This window comes from Canis lupus, chromosome 31 (assembly GCF_003254725.2).
Source record: "Canis lupus dingo isolate Sandy chromosome 31, ASM325472v2, whole genome shotgun sequence".
NCBI lineage: Eukaryota > Metazoa > Chordata > Mammalia > Carnivora > Canidae > Canis > Canis lupus.
This window is the reverse complement of record NC_064273.1, coordinates 20594612-20616306: the sequence shown is the minus strand read 5'-3', so window position 1 is coordinate 20616306 and position 21695 is coordinate 20594612. Positions and strand designations below refer to the sequence as shown.

Below are 21695 nucleotides of genomic sequence, written 5' to 3'. Positions count from 1 at the left end.
ATAAATTAATATTTCATTGGCTATTTTCCTACAATATCACCCTTTATTTTCTGGTTAAATAGCATAAGACACTAACAAAAATAATTTTACCTTCCAGGTATCCTGTTGTGGTAGAATATTATTTGGTGATAAACACTCAGCGGGGTTTGAAATTATAAAAGATCTATTTATATATTCCTCATCCATTGTTTCCTGCTGCATATATGGTACAAATGGGGACAACATGCAGAACAAAATCTATTTTTTTAAGAGGGAGAGAGAGAATCCTAAGCAGGCTCCACATGCAGCATGGAGCCCAAACTAGAAGCTTCATCAAATGACCCTGAGATCATGACCTGAGCCAAAATCAAGAGTTGGATGTTTAATCACTAAGCCAACCATGCACCCTAAAATGAAAACTGTTCTTAAGCATATACTACAATTTTTTTTAAATTTTCATATTTGTATATACTATAAATTATTAAACAATAATTTATCAAACAAGCAACAAAAACATATAGATATGTTATTTTTTAATGATACTTGGTTTGGGGCAGCCCTGGTGGTTCAGTGGTTTAGCGCCACCTTTAGCCCGGGGCGTGATCTGGAGACCCTGGATCAAGTCCCACGTCAGGCTCTCGGCGTGGAGCCTGCTTCTCCCTCTGCCTGTGTCTCTGCCTCTCTCTCTCTCTCTGCATCTCTATGAAAAAATAAATAAATAAAATCTTTAAAAAAAAAGATACTTGGTTTGCATATGTCTAGCATGCCTATCATATGATTATAGCACCTAACAAAAAGATTTGGTGTCTTACACAATACACAAGCACAATTATTATCACAACCATAGAGATTCACACTATTCCTTTGAAAACATATTATTTAAATAATACATAATAATTTTTTAAATAAATGTAAATTGAATATTGTGTTTATTCTTACTTTAAAAGTCTTTTTGGTTCTTATACTATACATATTTTATTTCTAAGGGGTAATTTTCTTTAAGGTTTTCAATTTTTTTCTTGTGAACTTATTAATTCAAGCTAATATTTTTCAGATCTTCAATTCTCCACCACGCTTACGTGGACAAAACCTAAATGTATATTTACAGACATGAAGAAATAATTTAAATGGAACATTATCTTTCAGTTTTTTAAGTAGTCTAAAATATGTTACTACCTTATCCATTAAATTTATCTTTGGTCATTCCATAAGGAAACCAGGCTATTATTTTTTCCCTAGCTTCATACCTATGATAAAATTTATCTCCCTTGTGTGAAAATGTTTAAACTGTTAAAGAAATAAGAATTAAGTGTGCTGCCGGTAAAAAACCTGACACATGCATGTTTGTTAACTATTATCCACCTCATTTAACAACAGACAATCATACATTGGCCTGGTTTTTACTAGGAAAAAAAAAAAAAAAAAGACAAACCAGTATTTTCCCTTGAGCAGCACATTTTACCACTAGGTGGTAGTATATCCTTTAATTTTCACTTACATAGCATTTCTTCATTGGATTGCAATTTCCATTTACCCATTTTAATTGTGATGAATCAAAGAAATCACATTGTTTGCAGTTGCCAATTTTTAAAAATGTCTTGATTTTCAATTTTCCTTAATACATCTAATTTTTCGTTAATGTCTACTAGAAACTATTAAAGATATATGAACTGAATACTTTTATAATGGGTATTATTGTTCAGTTTATTATTATTATTATTATTATTATTATTATTATTATTATTATTATTATAAGAGAATATAGATGCCATTGAGTTTTTGAGAAAAGTTGGTATCATTTTTATTTCTACAGATTGAAAACGCCACCTTGTACCACCAAACTGCCTGCCTCACATCACTTCAAAAATAATTCTTCTATATAGACACTCTCTTTGGTAAGAAGGTATCGATAGTTCAGTACTCTCAAAAGAGAAGAAAATACAGTGTCATAGAATTTATTTTTCAATTAAGAGCAACAAAGAGTTTCACAAGGTACTTGTGAATAGTAGTCCTTTTCCCTACAATAGTGTTGCATTGGTTTTAAAGAAGTCCAGAAAGTACCCATGGCACGTTATTCTTTTCTATGCAACATAAATGCTCTTCAATATCTTTAAAAATAAGATCTATTTTTACAGATTTATTCAATGCATCAAATTAAGCATTCTTAATATGAATGATTGGAAAATTATTAGGGCACTAAACCTCTCAAATCCTATTGGTGCATATATAAACTAAGATAAACTATCTGGAGGACCATTGGGTAATTGTAATATGTTTGCATTTTGAATAAATAAATGAGCCCTACAAACATATTTCCAAGGAAATAATGAGAAAATCTGAACAAATTATCCATAAGGATGTCCAATGCAGTATTATTTATAGCCATGAAATATTTGATGCAATCTAAATATTTAATAATATAAAATCATTAAAATTTTTGTGATGAATCTTACAGTGGCTAATTAAATAATTATCAAAATCAGATAAGAATATTTTTCATTATCATGAAAAATCAACAAAATGTTTAAGATCAAATTGCAGTTTATAAAATATTAAGAATATTACTTTTGTAAAAAATATGTTGGTGTACTTATACCTATGAATGTATCTATAACAATATCCATAACTATACCTCCACATCTATCAATACGTCCTAAAAAATATAAAAGATTAAGATCTAAGCTCAATGGTGAATTTTTCTGATAATTAGAATATAGAAAAATTTAATGTTATACATCTGAATTAGAAAATTTAAATTCAAATTTAAAATGCACTAGGGGCACCTGGGTGGCTCAGTTAGTTAAGCATCTGAGACTTGATCTCAGCTCAGGGTTTGATTTCAGGATCCTGAGTTCAAGCCCCACATTGAGCCCCATGCTGAGTGCGGAGCCAACCTAGAAAACAAAATCAAAAACCACTATATCTAATCAGTAAAAACAAAATGTTAAATATAATATTTCTATACATATATAATTTATTATGCAAATATATAACAAACTCTATGTTATTCTTTCATCTCTGTAACTTATTTTACAACTAGAAGTTTTTACCTTTTAATCCCCTTTACCTATTTCACACATCTCCACTCATTGCCCCTCTTGGCAACTACCAATTTATTCTCTGTATTTAAGATCAGTTGGTTTGGGATGCCTAGGTGGCTCAGCAGTTGAGCATCTGCCTTTGGCTCAGGGCATGATCCTGGGGTTCTAGGATCAAGTCCTCTACCTGGGAGAACCCTACTTCACCCTCTGCTTATGTCTCTGCTTCTCTCTGTCTCTCATGAATGAATAAGTAAAATATTTTTTAAAAGATCAGTTGGTTTGTTCATTTATTTGTTTTGTTTTTTGATTCCATATATAAATGAAATCATATGGTATTTGTCTCTCCTAACTTATTTCACTGTGCATAATACCCTCTATGTTCAGTTATAAAGAAACCAAGAAGTGGTTTAATAACTAAGTACTGCTTACTTGTTATTATATTGTAAATGTATGATATTCACTTTAAATTTTAAAGCATCTATTAATTTATGAATAATTAATCTGTAGTTTTGATTGTCTAGTATGAGCACTAAGTGTTTAATTACAGATAAAAATTTGTAATAGAGCTTGTAGTCCAGAATTGTGATGCCACCAGTTTGTGTTTTCTTTTTTGACAATCTTTTGGCTATTCAGGCAGGGTCTTTTCTGGTTTCATACAAGTTTTAGGATTATTTGTTCCAACTTTGAAATAAGTTGGTGGTATTTTGGTAGGAATTGCATTGAATATACAGAGTTCTCTAGGTAGCACAGACATTTTAATAATTTTGGTTTTCCAATTAATGAGCATTGAACATTTTTCCATTTCTTTGTGTCTTCCTCAATTTCTTTCATTAAATGTTCTATAGTTTTCTGAGTACAGATCTTTTGCCTCTTTGGCTATTTTTATTCCAAGGTATCTTATGGTTTGGGGTGCAATTGTAAATGATACTGATTCCTTAATTTCTCTTTCTTCTGTCCCATTGTTAGTGTATAGAAATCCAACTGATTTCTGTGCATTGATCTCATATCCTACTGCTTTGCTGAATTCCTATATGTGTTTTAGCAAGTTTTGGGTTTTCCATATGGAATGTCAATGTCCCCTGCAAAGAGTGAGAGTTTGAGTTCTTCTTTGCTGAAACGATTGCCTTTTACTTCTTTTTGTTGTCCGATTGCTGAGGCTAGAACGTCAAGTACTATGTTGAACCTCTGTAGCTATCAAGACAGTATGGGTACTGGCACAGAAACAGACATATAGATCAATGGAACAGAATATAAAACCCAGAAATGGACCCAAAACTCAATGGTCAACTAATCTTTGACAAAGCAGGAAAGAACATTCAATGGAAAAAAGACAGTCTCTTGAACAAACGGTACTGGGAAAATTGGACAGCCACATGCAGAAGAATGAAATTGGATCATTTCCTCACACCATACACAAAAATAGACTCAAAATGGGTGAAAAACCTAAATGTAAGATAGGAATCCATCAAAATCCTAGAGGAGGACATAGGCAACAATCTCCTTGACCTTGGCTGCAGCAACTTCTTGCTAGACATGTTTCCAAAGGCAAGGAAAACAAAGGCAAAAATGAATTATTGGGACTCCATCAAGATAAAAAGCTTTTGCACAACAAAAGAAAGAGTTGACAAAACCAAAAGGCAACCTATAGAGTGGAGAAGATATTTGCAAATGACATATCAGATAAAGAGCTAGTATCCAAAATCTATAAAGAACTTATGAAATCAACACCCAAAGAACAAATAATCCAATCAAGAAATGGGCAGAAGACATGAACAGGCATTTCTCCTAAGAAGAAGACACCCAAATTTTCAACAGACACATGAGAAAATGCTCAACATCACTTGACATCAGGGCAACACAAACCAAAACCACAATGAGCTAGCACCTCACAGCAATCAGAATGGCTAAAAACAACAAATCAGGAAATGACAGATGTTGCTGAGGATGTGAGAAAGGGGAACCCTCTAATACTTTTGATGAGAATGCAAGCTGGTGTAGGCACTCTGGAAAACAGTATGGAGGTTCCTCAAAAAGTTAAAAATAGAGCTACCTTATGTCCCAGCAATTGCACTACTGGGTATTTACCCCAAGTTACAAATGTAGTGATCCGTAGGGACATCTGCACCACAATGTTTATAGCAGCTATGTCTATGATAGTCAAACTATGGAAAGGGCCTACATGTCAATTGACAGATGAATGGATAAAGAAGATGAGATGTGTATGTGTGTGTGTATATCATATATATATATATATATATATCTGTACACACACACACACACATATATATATATGCATAATGTACTAGTACTCAGCCATCAAAAAATTTAAAAAAAAGTAATCTTGCCATTTGCCATGACATGTATGGAACTAGAGGATTTTATGATAAGTGAATGCATGCAATGACATGTATGGAACTAGAGGATTTTATGATAAGCGAAAAAAGTCAAACAGAGAAAGATAATTATCATATGATCTTACTTATATGTGAAATTTACTCATATGTAAAACAGAGGATCATAGGGGAAAAGAGGAAAAAATAAAAACAAAATGAAATCAGAGAGGGAGACAAACCGTAAGACACTTAATCATAGGAAACAGACTGAGGGTCACTGGGGGGAGGTGGATGGGATAACTTGGTGATGAACATAAAGGAGGGCATGTGATAGAATGAGCACTGGGTATGATATAAGACTGATGAATCACTGACCTCTACCTCTGAAAGCAATAATACATTATATGCTTATTAATTGAATTTAAATAAAACTAAATAAAATATACAAGCGCATATATATGTAGAGTGAAAGAAAAAAAAAAAAACAAGAAAAAAACTGCTTAAGATACCACTGTATGGCCTTTCCCAGGAGGCTGGCATGTAATATATGTACTGAACATATTTAAAATTCATTTTTTTGTTAGGACCCCTGGGTGGCCCAGTGGTTGAGTGCCTGCCTTCCACTCAGGGCATGATCCCAGGGTCCAGGGATTGAATCTAGCATCAGGCTTCCTGTGGGGAGCCTCCTTCTCCCTCTGCCTATGTCTCTGCCTCTAGCTCTGTCTTTCATGAATAAGTAAGTTAAATATTTTTAAAACTTCATTTTTTTTTTGTTAAATGAAAGAACATTTAGAGATCATTCCAAACCATTCTAGAACATACCAAAAATTCTTTTTTTCCCCCCAACATATTTAGGCCTGAGGATTCTCCTAAGTAAGGTCAGTGGCCTTCTAATAATTATGAATTACGAAGTATAACCTTGGCAGGGCAGCTTGATATCTACACTTTAATTAGGATTTGAGTACGTACAAAGCATCTTCAAGGAGATCACTGGCATTCAGAAATTAATGTCACTGGTAGCCTTAGTAGTTCTCTCTTTCAAACATCCCCATTTCTTAATATCTAATAATCTGCCTTCCTGTACTGAAGGAAGTGAATGGCCTTCCTTTATTAAAATTTTTCTCAAGTTATTTAGTTATTTAGTTTGTGTTTTTCAAAGGCACTGGATTGTCCCTTCAGGAATGCATCACTTCTCTGGATGGTTACATTTCTAAAATTGGTAAATTCCCTTAGTAATTCATGGTCACTATTCAGGGAACCAAGATAATAATACACTTTGTTTTAATACCAAGTAACTGCTGTGTTTTGACTGCAGATTATTCCCTCCCCAAATCTAAATAATTATGTGCTTTTAAAAACATAGGTTCTAGGTTCAGAAATCTAGTTATTGCCCATGTAATGAATTTGTAAGATTTCATTGAATAGTGAACTTGTAGCAGTCTCATGATTATTCCATGTAAAATTCGGGCATTTGTAATAGTTTCTACTGAAGTGCAGGCTCCCCATAGGCATAGTTTCTGTGTATTTGAGGACAGCTTTGTCAAAGCTACTGAAAGTGATGCTCTTTTTCCCTTTCTCTCAAAATAGCAACCAATAAATAACTCAGCAATAAATCTCATCACTCTATTTATTAAATCAGCAAAGCAAGCTGGGTTACTGTTTTATGGATTATTTACTTTAGTTGAATTCTATCTACCCAATTCTCTCCCTGCCCTGAATTTTATGTGTATGAAAGATCAGAGGAACTTCTTTATTATGGTAGTTTTATTTGTAATTGCCAAACCTTGGAAGCAACCAGGACATCCTTGGTTGGAAAGACATCCTGTATTCATGGATTGGAATACTTAGTATTATTAGAATATTCATACTACCCAAAAGAATCTACAGATTCATTGTGATCCCTGTGAAAATCCTAATGGTATATTTTCTAGCAAAAAACAGATAAAATAATTCTAAAATACATATGTAATCTCAGAAAACACTTGATAAGCCAATCTTGAGAAAGAAAAACAAAGCTGGAGGCCTCATACTTTCTGATTTAAGATATTACCAAATTTTATTAGTTGAAACAGATCAGTACCAGGAAAAAGACAGACATATATAACAATGGAACATAATAGACAGCTCAGGAGTAAAACCTCCTATATGTGGCTAAAGGAACTCTGATAAGATTGCCAAGACTGCACAACGGGAAAAGGATAGTCTCTTCAACAAATGGTGCTGAGAAACAGGATATCCACTTGCAAAGACTGAAGTTGGACCATTACCTTACATCATATAGAAATACTAATTCAAAATGGACTAAAGGGCTAGACATTAGACCTAATTCTGTGAAACTGCTAGAAAAAAACAGGGAAAATCTTCATGGCATTGGATTTGGCAATGATTTCTTAAATCAAAAGCACAGGTTACAAAAGCAAAAATAGACCGTATCAAACTTAAAAACTTCTTTGCACAAAGCATATAATTAACAGAGTCAAAAGGCAACTTACATAGTAAAAGAAAATATTTTCAACCCATATATAGGCTTTAATATTCAAAATATATATAAAAAACTCTACAACTCAACACAAAAACAAGTAACCTGATTTAAAAATGAACAAAGAAATTTAAATACACATTTCTTCAAAGAAGATATACAAATGACCAAGAAGCATATGGAAAAGTACTCAACGCCCCTAATAATCAGAGAAATGCAAAAAAAAAAAAAAAAAACCCACAATAAGGTATCAACTCATACATCTTAGCATCACATTATCGATAAAAAAAAATAAAAAAATAAAATAAAATAAAAAATGCTGATAGACCCATGGAGAAATTGGAACTCTTGTATTTTCAGAATGTTAAATGTGTGACTATTATGGAAAATAGTAAAGAGGTTCTTTAAAAATTAAAAATAGAAATATCATATGACCCATTATTCCCAATTTGGATATTTATCCCAAAGAATTAGAAAAAAATATCTCAAAGAGAATTTTATACACTGATGTTCACGGCAGTGTTATTCACAATAGCCAAGAGGTGGAAGAAAACTAAATGTCAATTATGTCTAAATTAATAAAATATGATATAAACATACAGTAGAATATTGTTCACTATTATAAAATAAGAAACCATCATATGCTACAGCATAGATAAAACTTGAGTACATTATGCTAAATAAGATAAGCCAATCACAAAAAGACAAATACTGCATGATTACCCTTATATGAGGTACCTAAAATAGTCATATTCTTAGAAACAGAGAGTAGACTGGCAGTTGACAGCAGCTTGGGGATAGGAAGAAAAGGAGAGTTGTTCAATGCACATACAATTTCAATTTTGGAGGATGGAAAAGTCTAGAGATTCGTTATAAAACAATGTTTATATGGCTAACATTATGAAACTGTGCACTTAAAAATGACTAAGAGGGTAAATTTTATGTTAGGTATGGGTTTTTTGTTGTTGTTTTGTTTTGTCTTGTTTTGTACCACATTAAAAAAAGTGGTAGAGGATTGGCAAATAGAATAATAAAGGTCCTCAAAGAAGGAAAAATCATGCTAATAAAAAATATGAAAAACGAGTCCATACACACAATTTAATTGTTTAAATATTCAAATATTTGAATACTTGATTATAACTCATTAGAATACTAAAGTGTTCTGTTATTCAATGCATTTGCCACATTGTGTTATAACCTAAGTATTCCAAGATAAAACGTTACAAATTTAACAGTGAAAAACTCATATAATACTAATATTAATGAGTATGATAAATAGCTACCCCATGTGTGGATTCCTAGTAGGTTTTCTAAAGGCCTTCCCTTTAATTTAATCCCTTTTCCTTTCTAGTATCTCTTATCCTTTTTGTGACTACTTTTCTCTTGCTTTATTTCTCTGTGTTCCCATTTATATTGCTGTTAATCTTCTATCTACAAATAAGCTGGTAAAACCCTTCCAAAAGGTATACTTTCATGTTTGAAGCATTTTAATTCACTTCTCACTTGGTCTTTTTAAATCTCTAATTAGAAATCCTTTAATCCCTCTCAATATAGCCAACACATTCTATTTTTATATTTTCAACTATTTTTCAGATTGTCTCATAGATAACCAAGAAATTTGCATGACCTAAATTGGCACTACTTTTTCTCAACAAAACTCTCCTGATTTGATTCTAATCCAATGGCTCTGTCATTTTCCAATCACCAGAGCTAAAACTTTCCAGTACTGTACACTTTTCTCTCTTTTGGCTTTTGCAGTGAATCTCTATAATCAAGATTCTTAAATTTGTCATTTTATTTTATCTACCACATGGTATTACTATTACCATAACCTGGGGCAATTTTGTTTCATAACTGAACTAGATAAACCATTTGTAATCAATATTTTTAAAATGCCTCTTCCTCTCAATCTGGAATTACTAGATTAATTTTTCTTAAGCATTGATTTCATAATGAAATGTCAAACTCGAAATCTTCTGTAGAAAGTGTAAAGGCTAATCCCTGCAATCTGACATGCGAGTCCTTCAGTATTACTTTCAATCATAATTCCATTTAAATGGAGTGTTTAACTCCCAATTGACATGCTAAAGTGAGGAGTTCTAACTTTATTTTTCTTCTAGCTTATTTACATGTGCAACTCCCATTCTATGTTAAGTGACAGAAACACTTGTAATAAGTTTGAACTTTCCTATTCCTAGCCTCTATTCCAGAGTTGAATTTAGGTCTAGGTGGCATATGCATTGCCAAGGCATGGGCACGGGAACAGAAAAGCACTTAGCCCTTGGTATCTGGTTCCATCTGTCAATAGATATATTTCAGTTCTCGTTCCCCAGTCTCAGTTATTAGACCATATAGATTGCCACTAAGATCCTCCTGATTCCCATGGACACACTCTCTTCTCTTCCAGTGGTAATCTGTGTCCCCCATTTTGATATGAGTAAATCATTTCTGTAGCTTCAATGTCTCACTAGTTAACAGGAAATCACTGGAGGTTGTTTAAATATTTGGCTGCTAAGCCTAAATATTCAGCCTCTCTCTACCTGATATATTTTCACACTGTCGAGGGGTATAAAGAGTAGGATAGCGTGTTTTTTTTTTTTCTCTCAAATTTCAAAAACTTCTGAATACTGCCAGTTTACTTAAGCCAATACTAGAAACAATAGCCAAGTCCCCTTTATTTATGACTCAAAAATATCTAAACTTCCTTAGCTTTGTTCCTTCTTCTTCTCCTGTCCTATGGATATCTAGATTTATATATTTCTATCTTATGTATGTATTTACCTTCTTTTTTTTCTATTTGAAACAGAGAAAGTATAACCTAATCAAATCCTATGTTAGCAAACATTTAAGTTTCTTTATTTCCTTAAAAATATATGTATGGAATTCCAAGAAATAAATATTTTGATGATTACCCTTGAAACAATAAATACAAAATATTCCCATATGAGAAAAGAGGGAAAACAGAGAAAATAAATACATGGCAAAATAACAAATAATTCAAGTATATTCCAACATCATTCAATTTAGATGGACTCATTGCACATTAAATATTTGCTAACATACCAAATCAGCAAATGTCACAGTCCATAAAATCTTTAATTTTTCTTTCCTCATGCAAGTCCATTTCCCTCAGTCTCCCTCAAATTTCGATTATTCTGTAAAGTCTTGCACAGCAACTTTGGATGAGGATGGTTACTTGTGGTTGATCTCTGAAAGCAGGATGAACTCCTCACTCAAAATTTAAATTTAGTTCAGAAAAATGATGCCACATACACACAAGTAGATACGTATGAAAGGTTTGTTGTTCACTAATGAGGCTGTCTAGGGAAAACATGGGAAATTCCAAAACAGATTTGAGAGAAAGGTTTGGAAAGAAGGTATAGATGAGTGGCTTGAGTTTTCTTAGGGAATGGGGCTAGAGCGAGGGTTCCCACAAGAAGGCCTGGGTTTACATGATTTGATTTCCCAGAACCATCAAGAAAGGGAGATGAGATTATTTATAACCTTAAACACTGTCCTAAAATATTCCATACTGGGCATGGGTGATATGATCTGAAGAGTAATACATTAGGGGCAGCCCCAGGTGGCTCAGCAGTCTAGCGCCACCTTCCGCCCAGGGCATGATCCTGGAGACCCGGGATTGAGTCCCACATCAAGCTCCCTGCATGGAGCCTGCTTCTCTTTCTGCCTCTGTCTCTGCCTGTGTCTTTGCCTCTTCCTCTCTGTGTCTCTCATGAATAAATAAATAAAATATTTTTTTAAAAGATTAATACATTAAAATGCAACATTTCACATTTATAATCAGTTTCAAATGTCAGATCCCATAGATATTTCCCGGTAGTCGAAAGAAGTAAATAGTGGTTCAATATGAAATAAAATATACTTTAAGGTGTGAAACACATTGTGCAAGAGCTATTTTGAGGAGGGGTTATTGTTCTCACTGATTCTCTCCATTTAACAACCGTATTTGTCCTGTACTTAAACCTGAAAATAATCAGTAGCACTTAACATTGGATAATTACAAACTTAATGTCATACTTTCACCTCTATTTACAGAATTATTTAGATCACTAATCCCATCCAATCCAGTCAGCAACTGGTAAGTACTTTGCATGCATAGATGTAGTTAATATATTCTGTTCAGTGCCTATTTCAGCAACTTTTCAGCCACGGTTTGCCTTCACCTTCAAAAGGACACAAAGAGACATCTTTACAAGCTACCCATGGGTTGTCTCAAAGCCTTACCATTACACATAATCTTTGAGGCAATATTCAATCATATCTAACTTTCAGGAGTTGATGCATGGCATTATACTGATGGCACCTCTTCTGAAGAAATTCACTCTACATACTCATTCAGAGCATGAAAACTTTCACAAAGGAGCTCACAGTAATGGATCATGGCCTTATACAAAGTACAAGGCCCCATGACCTCAATAAAATTTCTGAGTCTTGTTTGATTAAAGAGTTTTCCATTCCTGACACAGTCAAGAAATTCTCTCATCATCCACAACATTAAAATACAAATCCAATATCTTTTAGAAGTTTTTAGGTTCTGTGAGCAACACATTCTTTATTCACAAATTTTACCTAAGCACGTGTATGCTGATACTGACAAATTGACCCATTTTGAATGGACCCTTCCCAACAAAATGTTCTAGAATGTGTTAAAATAACGTATAATAAGCACTCCCATTAATGTCCCACAGACACCTGTTTAGAGGTTTTAACAGCCTCCTTTCATGTCTTTCAGTGTTTCTAGGCCACTCACATTGTTGTTCATGGGTTTTTGATGCAAGAAACTGAATGCTGATTGTCTACTATGCTTTCCTTGTATCAGAGGCTCTCACAGGTCTCGCTCCATAACTCAGTATATACAGATACCCATGGAAGTGCACTCTGCAACCTTGGTATGGACACCAGCTTAAAGGCTAAAATGGCCACCTTGGTATGGCTGCCACCAGCTAAAATGAAAATCCTATCTAGAGGCAAGAGTCAAATCTGTACCCTTTAACACATACAGTCTTTAGGAGGAGCCAACCTTCATTGTCCTCAGCTCCTACTGGATGTCACAGTGCTGGAGATGATCATCCCTGTCCTGGATCCTATGGCAACTGGCGAGTCTTTGGGGGATCAAGAGAGTGGATGGAAAAGATAGTTTTTATAATTTATAGATGCAAGAACCACCAATGCACATGATGGAGCCCACTGGATAGCTGCTGCTTTTCATCCCCTAACTAGGATATCCTGGAATAAGGATAAAACTTTCAGCAGAACTGACCAAAGCTTATTCAGTCATTTTATCACTAAATATCTTGGTCAACAATGGGCTCCATCTGCATATTTTGACAGAATCATTTGTCTACTGGCAATGGTCTGGTCAACTGTTCAGGCTGATTGCAACAACAAAATTTTCATATCTAAGTTTTTTTCCCTTTGGAAAATAAATATGGGAATTTTGGGCATCACAAACACCCACAATATATATCAAGATCTATATATCAAGATCGTACAAGTCTCTTTACTTAATAGAATTATACTATGAGTTTTTATAAAGACATTCCTTATTCTCTTCCAAGTTCTAGGCATTGTTGGTAGTGATCAAGACACTTACTTCACAAAACACACAATGTTGAGCTCATATATATATATATATATATATATATATATATATATATATAAGAAAAATATATATTTAAAATATATATTAGAAAAAAATCATTTTTTAAAGATTTGTTTATTTTAGAGAGAGAGAGAGAGAGAGCACATTATGGAGGGACAGAGGGAAAGAAAACTCCAAGTAGACTCTACACTTAGCATGAAGCCCAATATGGGACTTGATCTTAAGACTCCAATATCACTACCTGAGCCAAAAACAAAAATTGGTCATCCAACTGACTGTGCCACCCAGGTGCCCCTAGAAAAATATTTCTTAAGGAATTAGCAGTTATGGAGACTGGTAAGTCCCAAGTTGTGCAGAGTGAATCAGGAAGTGGAGAAAGCTTATGTTTTAGCTCCAATTCTAAATCCAAAAGACTTACAACCAGCTGATGGTATAGTTCCAGTCTAGGTTGGGCATGATCAAGACTAGAGAGAGGAGATATTTCAGCTTGAGTTGGAAGATAGGAAAAAACAAAAACAAAAACAAAACAATGTCTCAGAAATGAAGAAATTTCCTTATTTGGGGAAGAGTCAGATCTTCTCTTTTGTTCTTTCAGACCTTCAACTAATTGGGTGAGTCTCACCCACATTAAGGAAGATAAGCTGCTTTACTCAGTCCAACAATCTCAATGTTAATTGGATGCACAAACAACCTCTTAGGAGCACCCATAATAATATTTGACCAAATGTCTGAGCATCTTGTGCCTAGTCAAGCTGACACATAAAATTAGTAATCATAACTCATTATCAAAGTATTCAATGGAACTTTTAATTCCTCACCAGCCTCATGTTATAACTCTCATTCACATAACAGCTTACTTTAACACATTCAAATACAATTAGAAGAATTATGGCACATTTTAGTTCAGTTAAATACTAGAATAAGCTATTAGAGTCTGAATCCATTTTTGTCTTATTTTTGACAATTTTCATACCCTACCACTCTCTCTTCCTCTTTTGTCCCATATTTTGGTAAGTCAATAATATAATTTGCCTTCCTACCTTGGTGCCAGTGGGAGGATCAGACAAACTATACCCCATACTAAATGCACAAACTCCTAAGCCTGCCCCAATTCTAACACAATAAAAGTCAAGCTAGTGATTTCTCCATGTTTTCTCAAGCTATTTTCAGACATGTCTGGGAGCCCACACACTCTCTCCAGAAACTCTCATTATATGAGAAATATGACATTTCATATCTCTTTGATGTATATATGGCATCATCAGTGTTGATATTTGAACTAAGTTTTGGGTCACAGGCCCATTCTCCCTTCACAGGTCGGTTACAAAATGTCTCTTCTTTTTGTCTTCCTGTAATATCACATAATAACCCCTTTCTATTCTACAATCTTGCCTTTATATCTATGCCTTTGCATCTAATGCTTGAAGTATAACCTTATAAAATTGACATGACTATAATATATCTACCTAGACCCACATTACTCATTACTCAGAAACAGCAAGATTACCTAAAAGATAATATGAAGCATATCTAGTAATATATATTTCTTGAAAGTATATGGTAAAAGGAATTATGTATGTTACTTAGGTATACAGCTTCCTTGTACAACCTATAAATCAAATTAATCCAATCCTCATGCTGGAAGAAGTATAACATTGTGCTTTAATCTGAAAATGATTAATATTTTCCTTATTCCTACTTTTCTGCCACATTATTAAATTGTATTAAGAAAAAATAAAATATATAATGGTGCTTATTAAAGAGTATATATAATAGTTATGGTTAAAGATTAAACAGTAAAATGGCTTCAGATTAAGCTCTAAATAATATAAAATAATATAAAATTATAGAGCAGTCTTGTTGCACTCATTATCAAGTTAAAAATATGTTCCAAACTAGACCCCTTATTTTCTTTCTTTAAGAAGTGCAGACTATACACATCAGGTATTCAAGTAAAATCTCCACAGCAGGATATACAAATTCAAAATCTTTCAAAAGGCAATGTTTTTATTCCCTGTAATTAAGCAATTAATTCTACTGGCATTTATAGGCTGCATGTGGTGAGAGAAAAAGAGATAAAGAAAAGCAGTAAAATCAAATATTTCAATTTTACTTTAAAGGTCACTGAATTATATGACCTACCTTAGAAGTATTTAACTTGAAATAAAGAAGTCAGGAAACAAATGAGCTGAGTAACTCAAGTCATGAAGTTTGTTACTTTAATAAGAACATAAAAGATTTTCTTTTTAAGAACTCACTGGTATATTTGAATAAATGATTTCTTTGTGGATGCCTTGAACTAAAGCTTTTTACTTCCTATATTTCACATATATATTAAATTTAATATTTAGTTTTTGTATAATACAACATCTAGAATTAAAATAATAATTTGTATTGTATAGAAAAAAAACTATGTTTTCAAAGAGTATAAACAAGTATGTACAGGCTTAAATGTCATGCTCTTGAAACATAATAAATTTACCTGCTAAAAAAAATCATCAATACTTACTAAAATTTATATGTTAACAAATTTGTTTCCTGGTTAATGATCACTACCTTAGTTGAAGAGATAATAGAATATTTTTAAAAATAATATTTTATGCACAAAATAATTCAAGAGAAAATATCTAGAAGTTTGAAATCATATATAATAGCTATATTTGTAAAGTGTTTCATAGAAGAGAGAATACATATTCTTTGAAGAGTACATGGGACCCATATATTTATCACATATTAGGCCATATGAAAACTCTGGATAAATCCTCAAAAAACTACACTGAGGACGTATAGTAAAAATAAGAAATAGAAACAAAATGTTAGGAAAAACAAATCTCCCTTACATAATACTTAAAGTGATAATTACAAATTAGTTTACTTTAAAAAAATAGACTATGACAATGATTACTGTAGAGTAGAATAACATTTATCTCCCAATACAGGTTCTAAATGCATCAATAATGAAAGTTTTGAATGGACCTCTAGTCAGCAACTGAAGACTATATTTGTAAAATTCTTTTCCAGATCCCTCAGTAATTAGGTCTAGATTCTGAGTCATCATAAGAGGCTACAAGTTATGAGTACAAGGGTTGGGTTCTGCTATTTGAGGAAGGGAATATATCTCCATTTTTCTCTTCCTTTTTCCAGCAAGCCACAGTGTGGATGAGATGATGAGAACAAAGAACAAAAACAGACATCAGAGCCCTCTGCTGAACATGGCAGAGCAACAAGAGGGAAAGAGCCTGGGACTGCGTATTTATAAGTTTTATGTCCAGCCCTGGAGATACTTGGATTCATATCAGTGAGAAAATAAACTTTTATAATATTTACTCTGTAGTACTAAAATATGTAAAATACCTGAAGCACCATATTTTTGTGTTGCTTTATTACAGTTCCCTGATTTATATTCCAACTAGCAAATCTTTAAATTTTCTACTGTCTCATACCTGTGACATAATTTTCTACTCATAACGCTAGCTCATCCCACTGAAATAAGAGAGGGGATAGAATGCATTAAGATGTCCACTGGGGCTCATTTCTAGCCAAATTATTATGTAGATTAAAAGAATAACAATCAAAATTCTAACTTTTTAATTTTTTCATGAGTTTGCAAAATTATTTAGCCAGAAAAATATTAAAATAATAAAATAATTGAAAATTTATATTCTTTAATAAAACAGTACTATAGGGGGATCCCTGGGAGGCTCAGCGGTTTAGTCCCTGCCTTTGGCCCAGGGTGTGATCCTAGAGTCCCAGGATCGAGTCCCACATCGGGCTCCCTGCATGGAGCCTGTTTCTCCCTCTGCCTTTGTCTCTCTCTCTCTCTCTCTCTCTGTCTCTCATGAATGAATAAATAAAAATCTTTTAAAAAAACAGTATTATAAAACAATTTAATATGTAAGATATAAGATTGACTATAAAACCAACTACATAGAGACAGTGGTAACAGATCTGATAATATGCAGGAATTTGATATGTGAAAAATTATTGTTGGCATTGGAACAATTGACAGCATACTTTTAACAATATAAAATTAAAGCCCTTAAATCTGTTCCATGTTTACAACATATGAGTTAGACTCTAAAATAAATGTTTAATTAACAAAGTTTTCCCAAAAAATCTTTAGGGAAAATAACAAATAAGTGGTAAAATATTTAAAAATGACATAAACCAGCATACCAAAAAATGAAAGTTAAATGTTCTACTATAACAACTCATCAACACAATACAAAACTTAAATAATACATGAGTATGTATCTAAGCTTCACATCCTCCTGCAACTGATTAGAGACTATTGAGGAGGGGGCTGTATTTGAATCACATCTTCTGAATATAGTTAGAGGACATCCAGTCTGATAGAATGATCGTCTGAGATTAATAGGAAGGTAAAGATTTTCAGTCACTCTCACACTTTGGTGTAATGGAAATACATTAAAGCCTACAAGCTTAAACACCTATAGTAAAATTTAATTTTATGGAAAATAGACTTGTTCATTGATTTCTATACCTAAATTTTTCCATTGCATTGTGTTGGTGCTATTTTAAAACTACTATTAAATAAAGGGATTCATTTCTGTAGAGCTGCTTTAATTGGAACTGATTTGGGACTTTGCTTATCTCTACTTTATTGAATAAAAATTTGAACATTATTTTTAAATGATCCACTCAAGAACCATTTGGCAATCTCAAGGTTATTAGACATTATGATCTGGGATTTCACATTCACCATTTTTAAGGGAATATGGGAGAGATTATAAACAAGACAAAAGAGAAGAAGAGTGAAAATGGAGAGCTGATAATGTACCGTGGTGTCTTTGATCTTTTTTGGGTAGATGCTAATATGAGCTACTGGGAATAAAAGAAGGAGAAGCCTAAGGAAAATTAGATAGGAGCTGAGTCCATGGGGAATGTTAAAAATACCAGAGAAAGGACACACAGAAGGTTTGAAATGCAGCATCTGGTGCTCTGCTTGATTTAAGCAGTGTCATTTTTGTGGAGAATACCAGTGCAATATCAAAAAAAAAAAATTTTAAGTAGATGAAGAAGAGATAAAAAAAAAATGATGGTGCTTCTTTAAGATTTCCCTAGCAATATTAAAAAGAAAATCCACAGATGATAACTTTTCAAGTGATTATAAATACTTTATCAAACTTGTCGACTTAGAGATTGACTTGTAAGCAAGAAAAATGATAAAATCAGCAACCTGTGTTGGGTGACAAAATTCATGACCTAAAATGTCTCATCAGAAAAAAAAAAGTATCTAAATCTTAATAATCCTATTAATTAACATCACCTTATAAAATAATGTTCTTTATGGCATAAGAAGAAAATCTTTTCCTAACAATAAATCACCTAAATTTAATTTGTTTTAGATTTATTGACTTAAAATTCCAAAACTCAACAGAATTTGGCAAAATTCAGAGTTGAAGTTATCATAGTAGCTAAATTCTCTCTCAGTGTTTATCTACATGAATCATTTTGCTTTATATAGTTCAATAGGACCTGGCAGACTTTGAATATTGAAAATATGTAATAATTGAATGTATCAAACACTTAAATGTCAAAATCTATAATACACGTATGCACCATATTCTGTATTCATTATATTTTAATTTAAAATAGATCTTTGAATATGTAATTTGTAAAAGGCTTTGAAAGTAAACACACAGCACTTACCTGTCTTTAGTTAATTGATATGAGACATTAAAAGCATAAAATGATGTTTCTATAAATTAGGATGATAAATAAATTAAAATATTGAGAAAATGAGAAATAAAGATTTAAAAAGTCAATTTTTGGAAAATTGACATATTCATAAATTATATTTAGTTATAAATTTAATAGTAAAATTCTAAATTATTTATTACTATTGAATCCATTTAATATTGCATAATACATATACAGTAAAATATATGTACTTATTTGCTCATTGGTATTTGGTGTATTTTTATTTATTTTTAAAGATTTTATTTACTTATTCATGAGGGACATACACAGAGAGAGAGGCAGAGACACAGGCAGAGGGAGAAGCAGGCTCTTTGCAGGGAGCCCAATGTGGGACTCAATCCCTGGACTCTGGGATCACACCCTGAGCTGAAGGCTCAACCGCTGAGCCACCAGGCATCCCCAAGTATTTGGTCTATTTTTAGGTAAATTGGGCAGCCCCGGTGGCTTGGCGGTTTAGCGCCGCCTTTAGCCTGGGTGTGATATGAAATAAATGTCTTTTCTTGTGCTGACAAATTATTTTCTACTTAACACTGCACAGTTTATGTTTCTAAATGTATTTGTTTAGTTTTTCTTAAGATTGTTCCTGTCATATTTTTGTATTCAGGTTACATGAACTTTACAAAATCATTGCAGTTGTATTTTCTTATTTTTCATATACTGAATAGATTATATGACTTCAGAGTTATTAATTGATTGACAGAACTTCCTTATAAATTAATCTATTTTATTTTCATTCTCAATGTATTATTAAGTTCATACTACTGTTGGTATATGCATGCATTTATTATTATATGATATACATACACTATATATGTGGTAGGTGTGTGTATTTATATGGGATATGGTACATTATGTTATCTATACTAGCAATCATATTCATGGATTACATATTGCATATTCACCTACTAGCTAAAATCTATTTGTAACCTAAGAAATCACTTGTGGCACTTTTCCATAGTCATTTGTGGACACATGCAGAGAAGCAAAAATTCTGAGTTACCCAACACATACACTCCCAAATGAAATTCGACATGGCAATGCTCTTACCTTTTTGTTTCACTCTCTCACTATAAGCAAGTATCCTTTTGGTCGGCCATTTAAGGACAAGTTTTTTTACATTTCTGTGCTTTATTGGAATGGTTGTCCTGTTCAAAATATCCCCAAGTAGTAGTGTTTGAAATACAGCTCAGTGCTCCTAAGTTCAGGAAGAGTAATGGGACTTACGGGGGAAATTTAATGTCAGACAAACTGTGTCTAGACATGAGTTACAGTGCTGCCCAGCAATGAGTTAAATGATGATAAATTAACAAAAATATTAAATAAGTTGTTTCCTAACAGAGGAAGACATAAAACAACAGTATATTGATGAATTGATGAAATTTGACAAAACACAAACAGAAACCTAAACTCGTACCTTTCTAAGATAAGAGTTCAGTATTTGTTAATTCAGTGTTTGTGGCAACTTTTAGAACATAACTACTGCAAATAAAAAGAACAAAATGTCTGTATGTGTTAATATAAATATAGATATGTGTGTTGCATCAATATGTTACAATTAACTATGTTAGTCTCTGTTCTGTCTTTCTGTATGTATGCTATAGTTTATATTCTTTGTAGTGCATATCTTTACTTTGTTGTATCATCCTTTTGAAAGATTTGTCTTACTTTTCAAAAAAATCTTTTGTTTTTCCTTAATTTTTCTATTTCAAGTCATTTTTTCTATATAACTAATTTCTGAATTATTTTTAAAATTATTTTAATTTACAACTCAATTTTCATATTCTATATAGGTTAATTCTACATCTTCTTTAGTCTTTTTTTTTTTTTCTTCTTTAGTCTTAAGTTAGGTTATGCTATAGACAGAATGGTTGTATTCCCCAAAATCCACGTTGAAGACCTAATCCCCATTATGATAGTGTTCGGGAGGTAATTAGGACATGAAGGTGGAACCCACATGAGTGAGATTAGTGCCCTTTTAGGAAGAGACATGAGAAAGCTGATTGCATGGTGAAATATTGAAAAATACGCATATATATGTAGGATAATCTGCACAGATGTATTTCCCTTCCTCTGTCACATGAAAATCACTGGGAACAAGAATACTCCAGAACAGTGAGCACACTTAACCCCCAGCTCTTGATTTCTAATGGTTTTCTCTAGTAGGGAGAACCAGGGCTCTTTGGAGATATGACTGATTCTAAGAGCATGGCAGGAAATATATGAGATGAGCCTGGAACATCCAGTAGTGTCACAAAGTAAGGAAGGAAAACTGACAATGATGGGAGAATAATAAAGGGCCACAACAACCAACTAAAATAACTCCCAATGACTAAATTTAGAACAATATAAGCAACAAATAAAATATGTATGGTGGATTATAAGTCAAGGTAAAACATTTCATATTGATATAAATAAATCTTCAAAAATATAAATAAATGGAGAGCAATTTTCATATGAAAATTTCAAATTAAAAAAAAAGAAAATTTCAAATCATTTATGTAGATACTTTGCTTTCA

At 32.7% G+C, this 21695-nt stretch overlaps 1 long non-coding RNA gene across 1 annotated transcript; it reads left to right on the top strand.

The window, feature by feature from the left end:
• The first annotated feature begins 1782 nt into the window (after positions 1 to 1782).
• On the top strand, positions 1783 to 16748 carry LOC112661822 (uncharacterized). Its single transcript, XR_003138019.3, has 3 exons — positions 1783 to 1874; positions 11889 to 11931; positions 16600 to 16748. It is a non-coding gene; the product is annotated as an uncharacterized LOC112661822 (long non-coding RNA).
• Positions 16749 to 21695: the final 4947 nt, after the last annotated feature.